Consider the following 13,024-nt stretch of genomic DNA (forward strand, 5'->3'; position numbering starts at 1 on the left):
TTCCAGCTAGGCTCGACGCTCTGGGCTCCCGGTCTACATCTACAACTGATACGTTTGTCGTGAGGTCATACTTAGCTTCCCTAAAGTATTAAAGACACTGAGTACAAACTAGAGGGCAATTTTTCTCAAAAGTATTGACACCATTTTCAAAGCTCAATATCTCGGAAAATACCTGGGGATCACCGGGATTATTCCAACAGATTTGAAGATTATATGATTGTCTTTCGAATTACCACCAAGAATGAAGAAAATCGAACCATGGGAATTCTAGATATTTCATTTTAAACATTGTAAACAGATTTACACCTAAGTCGGCCATTTGCGGTATGGCATTCCGATCCGGTCAAAATTACATATATTGTTTAATCAATCTCGAAACATTGATGCAATACATTCAAGTTCAAAAAAGTATTTTGAACCGCTCAAAAATAAATCCAACTCCCAATAATACATATCGAAAGGAAGCGGAAGTCGCAACATATGCTCACCGGGAGTTGATCAAGAACTTATCATTAAAGATGTTTGTCTGTTACCGGACCCAGACTGGGATGAAGTTCCAAGGCGACAAGTTAAAGAGGACCTGGTCAAACGTTCTATGAGTGTTGTATTCTACTACAATTTCTTTAAAATCTTAATTTTATTTTTTTACTTACTAGGTTTGAGTTTGTGAAGTCTGTAGGAAGCGGCATTTCGAAAGTGAAACTTCCTGCAGGTCAAGAAGCGAATGCTAAAATCATTCGGCACATTTGAGGAACAGGGCCAATTTACATTCGTTCTGTGTTAAAAATTGATGAGGAGGTACTGCAATTGTTTGTCTTGAAAAAACGTTAGCATTAAGCTTCCCTGATACAATTGCACCAAAAAAAGAGCAAAATTTGCAATGATAACTGGGAGTGTATAAAATAAAGTGAAATGAGATTGTCAGGATGTAAAAATAAAATATTGTGTATTAGTGTAAATTATTTCTTAATGTCTTAGAGTATAAAAGTTAGTTAGCCCCAGTGAGAAACTTTTCAAACTTGTGTTAATAACTTGGGTGTTACTTGAACCTTTAGCATGATGACATTGTTAACCTAGATGTTGGTAAGCCCATAAGCAATGACATCAGGTCTTATGCATCCCAAAATAGTGCAGTCCCAGGAAGCTCTGACACACAGGACTTGGGTGTTATTTCTGGTGATCTCCATGAACCCAGGGGTCTGGGTGACATTGAAAAGCAGCGGTTGAGTGAAATTTTCCCATCTTGCCCTATACATGTCCTGATTGAAGCATCAGAAGAGTCTACCTGTTAACTTGGCAGTGGATTATGTAATGAACCACTTTTCTTCAGATCCTGGTATGTTCATTTTCTAGGTGCAGTACTCTATTAATGCCAAGCTAGTACACAGGATTCCAATGCATGCTAATTTAATGTTTGTTGTGGATGGGGAATATGTTAATGCCCTTACAGGTTAAGTAGTGAATCTAATCAGTTTGATCTGTGCATTCCTGTCAATAAAAATTACAAATTCTAATTCGAAACCTGCAAATTCTATTGATTCAGAAAAGATTTATGAAAAAATATCATTAGCTGGCCCAGTTTACATTATTTTTTTCAAATTAGTTGGATTCGCTAACAGATGAAAACAAGGCAACTGTGGCCATGGATGTCCAACCATTGTTAGTAGAGGCTGGTTTTCCTCATGCTTTAACGCTAGAAAATCGGTTTCAAGATATGACCTTATTGTGCCTTAAATGGAGTCATTTTGTCAAGGAAAGCTGAACTTGACCAATTTCTGCTTGTTCAATTTGATGACTTGTTGAAGATCGTTTTAAAGACTATTTTACTCAATATATTGGAAAGTGAGTTTGCACACTACGTATTTTTATTGGTGTGAACGTTTTTAGGTGTCTTTGTTTTTATTACTTTCAATATACATATGGTATTCACCTTTAAAGCTCTTGTTTTCCTATATATCCTACAACCTCAAGAATTCCTTGTGTTTTGATGTTTTGCCACTGGGTCAAACTCAATCCCACCAATGGGTTTTCACCCATCCAACAACACAATTTTACAAAATGCATCGGTTTTGCCAAATGCCAACACTTGCCCACTCGAATTAGAACTACCTGGCAGAGTTAAAAGTTCTGAGGAGTTCAAAAAGAACATGGACTGTGCTTTAAATTTCCAAGAAGAAGGATTTGGAATTGTATAAAGAGATACAATGAACACTAGGAGTCATTGAAATGGATAGGACTGAAGACTGATTGTTGAAACCATAATTGTTATAGCAAAATAAAATCAGGCTTTATTCAACTTAAAACCTTTACAAATAAAATTCTAAATAATTTGTACAAAATGGAGGTCAATCACCATCTTTTATAAATTAATGCGGGCTTATAGAAATTATGAGCTACTTCATTTAGAATAAATAATTGTTATATCATTCTTCCTCCCTAAAATTTTTAAACAATACAAAAACTAAATAATTTATAATAATTTAAATGTCACAATTCGATTCAATTCACCTCCTACCAACCATAACAAGCTGGTGGTTTACTCTTTCGAGTAGAAGGCCTTAGACTAGTTTCCTTCATCAATAAAATGTGTTCAGCATTATCTCCATTTGACTGGAGGGTTAACATCCATTAACTCCACTTCATCCACAAGTGGGTCGTTCTTACTCGTTCGAACAAACCGACATAGCATTACAGGTCCTCGTTGCATCCACGACGGGAGTGAAACACCATGCGATGAACAACGATGAAAGTTGAAAAACCTTTCATGGGGAGTTGCATTTGTTGATGTACAGAGAAGCGACCTAATTGAGTGAAGGGCATCAGCTAGCACAAATTCCCATCTTGAATCTGGGAGATTAGCTGACCTTAGAGCAAGACGAACAGCCTTCCAAATGATACCATTGTATCTCTCGACTTGACCATTGCCAATTGGATGGTACGGCGCACTTTTACTTGTTGCAATTCCCCGTTTCGTTAGATAGTCCTTAAGTGCTTGAGAATGGAACGAAGTACCAAGATCTGAATGAATGTAGTTCGGCATGCCACAGAGAGCAAATATCTGATTAAGACAACTAATGACGGTTGAGGATTGCATATTTGGGCATGGAAATGCACAGGGAAACGTGAGTACTCATCCACCACAGTAAGTAAATATGCATTATGGGAAGCAGTAGGTAATGGACCCTTGAAATCGGTACTGTGTTGTGGATGAGTACTCACGATGAAATCGAGGCTGTGTTGCTTTGATAAAACTGAGGTTTTAATTCGGCACAACTTCAGCACGTTGAACACACTTTCTTGACCTCCTCTGTAGAGTATGGAAGATTCTTAGACTTTACGAAATGTAACATTCGTGTTACACCAGGATGACACAACCCAACATGAATTTCCTCGAGGTTGTTTGATGACATCGAAGCAGAGAATGTGTGTGTGAATGAATCAGGAGCAGCATCCTTTCCAGGTCGATACTCGACTGAATAGCTGAAGGAGCCAAGCTCGAGTCGCCAAGCCTGAATTTTATTGTTCTTAATCTTGGTCCGCTTTCTGTTGTCGAACATGAACGCTACAGACCGCTGATCCGTTTTTAATGTAAAATGACGACGAGCCAGAAAATGCTGCCATTTACGAACTGCCTCCATTGCCTCCTTCTCTACAGCAGGATAATGTAATTCACTGCCATGGAGCATCCTCGTCATAAATGCCACTGGTCGGCCAGCCTGATTTAATGTAGCAGAAAGTGCCACTTCTGATGCATCGCACTCGACCACAAATGGATGGCTCTCATCTATATGGTGAAGAGCTGCATTCTCGAGTTCTTTCTTGAGAATGTTAAATGCAGCTAGAGCATTTGCGTCTAATGGAAATATTGTAGCCTGCATTAGAGGTTTGATCTTGTCAGTTCGGTATCCATTTTGCATAATAGGCAAACATCTCAACTACTCTCTGTAGCGTTCGCGCATTCTCAGGTGGCGGAAACTCTTGAAGGGGACGCAGCCTTTCTGGATCAGGAGTAATCACACCATGTCCGATACCATATCCGAGTAGATTGGTTGATGACTTGGATTCAACAGATTTCGTTTCATTGAGGGTAAGATTTCGTTTATTGACAGCTTCATGAAACTTCTGGACATTTTCGTCATGCTCTTCCTGGTCTTGTCTCGCTACCGTTATATTATCCAAATATGGAAATGTATCTTTAAGTCCTTCCTCGTTGACAAACTTATCCATTGCTCTTTGGAAAACCGCTACACCATTTATAACACCAAACAGTATGCGTCGAAAGTGATAGAGTCTTCCATTAGCCTCGAATGCTGTAAATTTCTGATCAGCTTCCTTTATTGGTACCTGATGATAGGCACTTTTACGATCAAAAGTTGAGAAAACTTTATAGCCAGCTAGGTTGTTTATCATGTCATCAATTCGTGGTAGAGGGTAGGCATCAAGCTCAGTATACTGATTAACGGTTTGTGAGTAATCTATGCAGAGCTGCTTCTTGTGTCTATTCAACGGGTCTTTAACAACAACAACCTGTGCTCTCCAAGGTGAATTACTGGTTTCAATAATCCCTGCTGAGAGAAGTTGATTAATTTCCTGTTCTATGAAATCTTGGTCTTCCTTACTAAAGCGTCTTGACTTACTTGCAATCGGTTTGCAATCCGAGCGAAGATTTGCAAAGAGAGATGGCTCTTCAAGCGATGCAGCAGAGAGAGCACAAACAGGGGTAGACTTTGGAATCACTAGCCCTTTCTTAGGACCACCGTATTCGATAACAACACTTCTATGCTCTTTCTGGAAATCCTGACCAAGGATTATGTCACTACAAAGATCCTTAAGTATCCCCAAACGACAGGACGAATACACATGTTTATTCAGATTAATATCTACATAACAGTGACCAAGAACATGTGACTTAAGGAGACTAAGGGCCATAGATACATCTTGGGTTGATGGATAGATATGAAGGTCAAGGTGTTCGGCCGTACTTTTACTTATATAGCTGTCCGAACTGCCAGAATCAACGAGCGTAGTCAATGTTTTTCCCCCAACAGAGACGATTACTGAAGCTTCTTCAAAGAAGCTGAGCAGGAAGCAACAATTGAACAAAGTGTAGGTGAAAATATTGAAGCAACCGTAGATGTTTTTGACATACAAACTTTTGCATAATGCCCCTTTTTGCCACAGTTATCACACACACAATTTCGGGCAGGACAATTTCTTCTACTATGGATGGCATTGCCACAAAAATAGCATTTCTTCAATGTAAATGTTCCCGCAAGAAGAGCATCGTCATCCTTTTTCGAGGTCTGTTCTGCTACTAAGGCCGGAACAGCAGCTGCTGTAGCTGTGGGAATAGTGGGCATAGTAATGTTTCCGCATTTTTCTGCGCTAAATCTAAAGCATTAGCTTGGTCAAACGCTGATTTCAAATCTAGTATGCTGTTCTCTAGCAAACGTTGAGGAATTAATGGGGAAAGTAGGCCATTTATAAAGGAATTTCAAATTAGTTCCTCACGATATTGTTTGGCTGTAACACTTTTAAGATTACAGTCTTTACTTAGCCTCCAAAGTTCTTGAAGAAATTCTACGAGTGTTTCCCCTGGCTTTTGGCATCTTGTAGCTAGTGAGTGTTGAGCAAATATTTAATTTGGCTTTTTAATGAATAGTTGATTTAATATTTCGAGCACTGAATTATAGTCTTCACAGTCTTCAATATACTCATACACGTTGTGTGATATATAGTTAATAAGAGTACGATACTTATCTGGAGCTTTACTACCACACCCTGCGAAGTAGTTCGTGAACGTTTTATACCAATGTTTCCATTCTTTAGCCGCAAATGGTGAATTAGGATCCAAGTCGAGACGAGCTGGTTTTAGTAAAGTATCCATATTGAAGTCTGTTATATTAAGTTGAATAAATTGTTGAAACCATAATTATTATAGCAAAATAATATCAGGCTTTATTCAACTTAAAACCTTGCCAAATAAAATTCTAAATAATTTGTACAAAATGAAGGTCAATCACCGTCTTTTATACATTACAATTAATGCGGGCTCATAGAAATTATGAGCTACTTCATTTAGAATAAATAATTGTTATATCACTGATTGTGTTACTTTTATTGTTTTGTTATATTGGGCCAGTTTTCTTGTTTTGTTATATTATGCCATTGAAATGATTTTATGGCTGTTAAGAGTTCTGGAATAGAGTAGCATGGCCTTGCTATACAAGCTTTGTGGTATTATTACTCATTTCATCCAAATCAATTGCTTCTGGAATCAATAAAATATATACCATAGTGACCAAATTGTCAGTGTGCCTATTCTACTGTTTCTTTATAGGTAGCCCAACCACAATGTCACACTAGAGCATCATGGACTCTGTTGATATTTGAACCCTTGTTTTCATAAGTGCCTGATAGTAACTAAATTTAAACATTTATTTAACTGCATACTATTTGTCAAACTTTGAAATAAAAGTAGTTTGTAATAGTTTGTTTGAATTCAAATGATATGTTCTATTTGCTCTAATCCTACTAAAAAAGCTACTATACCGTCTTTGTCACCCGCCTCTCTTAATATGCGAGCAATTTCTTTATAGTTCTGAGTTTGTTCATCTGTTATGTTTTTACTGTTGAAACAGGCACTGTAATGCTATAATTTGTCTGTAGTTCTGCAGCTGGGCCATCTTAGTCAATTCCAAATTCATTCCAGTCTATTTGTAACCCATTTTGCACACTAGCCACAGCACTATAATTAGTGTTCCTGTTATTCACCATTCTTTGCACAAAACCTGCCTTGGGCTGAGATTTCTCTTTGTGCTCAAAGAGTGGAAGTTCCATGCATCATCAATTCTTGTGGTGCTCGGTTGACAAAGGGAAATACACCAGGTATAAAACAAAGAAATGGACTTCATTTGTTGTATCAAGAATTAGTGATTCGAAAAAAGCAAAAATATTCACAAATCTACTGCATACAATCGAGTTTACTTCACACCAAAGTCTTTCGATACGCTGATTGTGAACAGACGTCTCAGTTATGTAGCTGCCTCAATTCAAACCCCTGGATTGTAGCATGAATCGTGCAGCTTCTATATTCTCTAACCCCAAATCTGTACGCACACATGATGATGGTAAGTTATACACATCAACTGATGCTCAGAAACAATCCAGAACAGTTGTAGCTTGGTTGTTTGTTGCCACTCTTAAAAATACAGTCAGTCTTGAGAAACCATCGATTCCCCCATGGATTACAATCCCATAGAGACATGCATAAATGTAATTACATTTGTGGATGTGGCCCATATAGCAAGAATTGTAAAACTAGGCCAACTCAAACTAACCATTTAAAGTGCCTATGAAATGAAATTTTTTATTTCATATTCCCAAAGTGTTTAGTGTTCAAAAGACTATGTTGAAGTCGCAAGCTCTAAAAATAATTTAAAGAAAAGTTATTTAGGTTTAAACTTGCTTATTTGGCCAAATAATATGGTTCACTTTCTGCGCGGTCAAATGGCGTCAAATTACTTCAGGTGACGTAAAGAACAGGGCACGCACAATAACATAAGCTCTAACTTGTATACGAAATACATGAAATCTCGACATTTTGAGCAAAGTCTTGTCGTATAAACTCTAAATTACGAAGAGTCTTTCGCTCAAAACGTCAAAGAGAACCTTCGTACAACTTCAATATGACGAAGGGACTTCGCTCGAAACGTTGAGAAGCGGTTTAGTTTAACTTTTATATAGGCTTGCGTGAATCCCAAAATAAGACTAATCACTAAAGCTTATACTACACACATTTTATGCTAAACAACTAAGGGAAAGGTTTTCACATTAACATATAAGCTGCGGATATGGAAGAAACAGCTCATTTATGTGCAAATGAGGGAAAAAGAGAAATTTTAAAGTATTTTGTGTTGCTGGAGGGCCGATTAAGAAATCGTGCACAAATAGTGGCAACACACCAGGTATAAGCATGCATTGTTTTCCTAAAGATCCGACTGTACGAAAACAGTGGATATGATTTGTTCGAATACATCGGTCTGACTTTGACCCGGGAAAATACTCGTCAAGAATCTGGTTGTGCTCAGCGCATTTTGACGACAGTTGCTTCTCCAAATGTTTTACGAGCAATTTACAAAGCTTCAATAGCAGTAACACCAAGCGCTTTTTGACTCGAGGCTCAGTTCCAACTATTCAGGTTGAAAGTGTTGAAGGTGTCGATGCCCATAGTAGGGCGAGTCTATCTGCTAAAGAGAAAAGACTTGTAAGTAATAACAATGTAGATTTGTTTTAATGTTTATTACATAATACCTTTTTTCTTCTTGTATTTTTAATAAAAGCCTCAAAATAAGTTTATCTGGTTTTGTAGTTGAGACGTGCTGCTACATGGGAATGCTTGGAAATATCTGAACCACTAACAAAATAGAGAAAGTTGAACCCACAGACAAATGAGAGTGGCACACTGGATGTTGGTGTTGGTGCTTTGGAAGGTTTAGTTGATGTTGGTGCTGATGTTTTAGGTGTTGCAGATGACTTGAGTGAAGTTGAGCCTGGTTGTGTTGGTGGTGATGCTGGTGGTATTGAGTGTCAAGAGTGTCTTACCCACATCAAACAAAACAAAAATTTAAAGAGATGTATACAACGACTGAAAAAACAGGTTAAAGGACTAAGAGCCAAAACAAGACAAAAAGAGGTAGGTAGTATGGCATACTTAATTTGTGCATTTGAAGTGAACAATTTTATGTTTCCAAATTCACAATGTGGCAATTAGGCGTTTTACACAAGGGTATTGTGTCAAAATAGTGGTTGCCTTGATAGTATGCATTATTGAATAATTCCAAAATGAATAGTTATGTAAAAACCATGTTAATTTCAGGAAGCAGGTGAAATTTTTGAAGGAAATCTGGATGAAGCAGTTAAAGCTGATGTACCAGGTGACAGCATTGAAGACTATAGTGGTACTGAATATTTTTATGATATTGATGATCATAATTGGTCATGCCCAATGGATAAAGATTCTTCTGAAACAACAATGTCCGATTATGAAAATGATGAAGAATTAATGCAAAGGAGAAACCAGATCAGGTAGATATCAGATCATTGAGGCGAAACATTATCCATGATACACTAGGGAAATTGTGCTTATATGATTTCCCAAAAATTACAAATGTGATATATTGTGTTTATATTTTTCATAAGGATTGATGAAGAAGACAATAATGTTTATTAAGGAGCCAAAGTTCATGGTCTTTTATTCAATGCTACTCAGTCTCTTCTCCATGTTCTGCTTTAAATGTTGAGAGCATACTCCTACTGTGGAAGCTTTTAAGACAGGTACAATGGTAACCTTATCTCAAAATTGCCCAAAATGTGGTGATGGTGCCTTCAAATGGAATTCTTAACCATCAGTTCTTGGAAAGTACCCTGCTGGTAATATTCTGTTGAGCTTTGGGATTCTGATGGCTGGAACATCTGTTAGCAAGATCCTTTTAGTGTTTAAGCATACGGGTATGTGTGCTATAAGAAGTCGTACCTTTTTCATTCACCAAAAAGAATTGCTAATCCCCTCAGTTTTGCACCATTGGGAGGCATATAGGAAGAATCTGGTTCAGAAAGTGAAGGTGAAAGAAAATGTAGCTTGGAGTGGTGATGGCAGATTTGACTCTATGAGTCACTCAGCAAAATATGGGACTTACTCGATGTTTTGTTCAACAATTGACAAGATTGTTCATTTTGAGTTATTACAGGTAATTAAGATGAGTGATTTTCAGCACCACAGACAATCACCATTATGTTTGAAAATATGGGGATTACTATTAATGGTAATTGGATCTCTATACTTTCAGAGCAATGAATCAGGTGGGAGCAACCAAATGGAGCTTGATGGTGCAAAACGATGCTTCCTATTTTTAGAAGAAGCTGGTGTCACAATAAAGAAGTTCATTTCTGATCGACATGCAGGGATTGCAAAATGGGTGAGAGAATCCAGACCTCAGACTAACCACTTCTATGACATTTGGCATGTGGCAAGATCGATCACAAAGAAATTTGTAAAAACTGGCAAAGAAAAAGGGTGTGAAGTGATTGTCCGTTAGAACAAAGGTGTTCGGAATCATTTGTATTGGTATGCAACATCTACAATAGAAGTATTTTCAGAGATGATTCTGATAAGTGGAGGTCATTCAAAAACCATGTTGCCAATCAACATGAGGGGCATGCAAATAAATTGTTTCCTAAATGTGCACATGATGAGCTGGAAACACCCTGGGAGTGGATTAGAATAAGTGAATTTATGTGGGTGACCTGTTCCGCTGTTCTAAATCACATACATTGAGAATTCTAAGTTTTAGAACATCGGATATATGTGACATGGGATGATCATCTGAGCCATCTAACACGTTCGCTGTTTGCTGTACTGGGAACAAGTTATTTCGTAGGCGCACAATTAGCATGCATATATGAGCGTGTATACATTCTCATGCGCATTCTTGCCCACTGTATATTGCGCTTACCTCTTGGGCTTGTCAAAATTTCTAAATATTGCTGATGGCCACTAATTTTAGAAGCTACAACCATTTGACGGATTGATCAAAAGATTCTTAAGGCGTTTTATGACAATGGAATGAACACGACGGCAAAACATATGCAAGAAATAATACTGAGAGCTGCCGAACAAGCTGGGGCAACCTACGACCAAGTAAAGGTATGTAGTTCCAAAATACCTTAAAATATATAAATATAGGATGCCTTGTATTGATGATTGGAACTTGACACGAAGTTCAAAGTATGTATATGAGCCAAAATTGTTATTAGACATTTGCGATTTTGACGTCTAAATATATAATTTTCATTTTCAAAATGGCGACTGAAAGTTTATAAACTAATAAAGGCTTTAAAAAGTTTATAAGGACTGTCACTGTTGTCAGTATAATGTGAACCAAGAGTCAGATACTTTATCTTTGGCGTTTTTAAATTTTCGAGTATTATACATATAGTACCACTTGGGTAGGTGTAAAGTTGTAAACTGTATTTCACAGGTTGATACTGAAATTTTGTGTAGAAATGGATTGGAAATGAACCCTTATCCATCCTTTATTTAACGCTCCTCCAGCAGTTTCTGCTTTTTAGTAACCCTCCCCTCACAGGCCTCAAAATAATGTTGGTCGTTATTCCATTATGTCTGATTATCTATGTATAAAAGTTACCAGTCGTGAATGCTTTGATAGGAATGCGCACTCGGACATCCAGCAAAAGTAGGTCCCTTCAGAAACTGCATCCGATGATTTTCCGACTGCCGAAGTTTAATCGCGATCTGTCGCATGGAACGCGAAGCCACGCGTGATCAATCTTGCACCATAATCAATTACATTAGGAATTTTTTGCGGCAAATTAGTGCGCGAAAATGCAAATATTTTAAACATGGAAAACATTGATATTTCTTCAGCAACCTCGTTGTTTAAAATAAAATTGTCTGAGCGCTCTGGACTAGTGCAAACTGTTGAGGAAGCAGAAAACCTCCTACGGGAATACGAGTTAGCTAGCACGACTAATTTTTGTTGTAATAAGGCAAAGAAGGGATTCGGCAACACTGGTATGTATATTATCAAATGTATATTATTTACAATAGTGTTATCCACGTACGTGGAATACAAATATACCTATTTCTGATATGCATGACGTATTTGGCATGAAACTGACGGGAAGTTTGAGTGAAAAATATAATTATTTTAATAATTCTCCCGACAAAAAACCAAACTGTTTAATAATATTATACTATATATAATAAAATATAATTACATGAACCTTTGTCAGAGACGCACGTCGCCCGTTGTAACAAGATTTGAAGATTTTAAGCAACAAGATTTTAAGCATGTATGGCAAATAAATAAATTATATTTATATCCATTTCATCAAAATAAGGATGGCTTTGTTCAAATATTCAATGTTTTAGGACATTTCTACTTCAAATTAAACAATCGCCATTGAGCTGCCTATGTGATTTCACCCTTGTCCCTTGTACAAGTGAGCCGCATCTGCCTCTAATGCTTCGTGGCTCCACGACCCCTATCTACCATGGACACAGTCATATGAATATATAAATTCCGAAAATTAATTATATAGTTTTTTAATAGTGTAATGATACCAAATTTTATATTTTAACTTTGATAAAATAGACCTTACACGAGACAGTCACAAGGTCTGGTGGGAAGATGGTCAGCTTCCATTTGATCATACACCATTTGTTCAAGTGAATCATAGGGTATACAATTGTCGTCATAGAGTGGACAGACACTAGAGCCAAAAGAAAAAAAACAAGACGGTAAATATATACATTTATTATACACACATATTACACAATGTACATACACGTACACGCTGCAAATAAAATTCACTTTGTCTATTTTATCTCAAACTATAGTGAACCAGTTTTTCTAGTCCTTTTGTTTTTTTGTGGTAACATTTCTGTGTAAGACACCTTTCAATGAAACTTGTGCATAAATCTATTCCTTGCAGTTAAATTCTAGCAACCACGTGTTTACCAAATACCGAAATATGGTTCAAGGAACAAGGAAACTGGATTGTCCAGCGCAGGTTCACATGCAAGAATACTTTAAATTTCCAGATTTTAAGGTAAGTATCAAACTTACTGTACATATATATGAAATATCATAATTTCAGATATTCAAGATACAAAGATAAGGGATTATTCCCAACACATTCCATGGCTTGGACGGCCTTCAACCTCTCAGAGCAATTATATGGAATGTAATACAACTCACCCCCACCCTCCATGTCGTAATCCTTCAATCACTGGACCTATATTAAGAGAGCCGCTTATCAAAATTTTTACGCCTTTTAGGTCACGGAGAAAACGATATGGCGACAAAAAACGATGTCAAAAAAACTAAGAGATTATGTGAAAGAAGGTGGCAGTGGAGAACGTTGGATCCATATCCAGTTACCTTGTCTTTCTGAGCACAACACTCACCCGATAGGAGGAGTAATGATTTAAAAATCTTTA

The 13,024-nt window shown here is 37.2% G+C and overlaps 1 pseudogene; it reads left to right on the top strand.

Moving 5' to 3' along the window:
- Positions 1-7,121: 7,121 nt before the first annotated feature.
- LOC114537152 lies at positions 7,122-10,336 on the top strand (annotated as a pseudogene).
- The last annotated feature ends 2,688 nt before the right edge of the window (positions 10,337-13,024 follow it).

The sequence above is a fragment of the Dendronephthya gigantea genome, unplaced genomic scaffold (genome assembly GCF_004324835.1).
Source record: "Dendronephthya gigantea isolate DGI-Jeju-01 unplaced genomic scaffold, DenGig_1.0 000151F, whole genome shotgun sequence".
In the NCBI taxonomy this organism is placed as follows: domain Eukaryota; kingdom Metazoa; phylum Cnidaria; class Anthozoa; order Malacalcyonacea; family Nephtheidae; genus Dendronephthya; species Dendronephthya gigantea.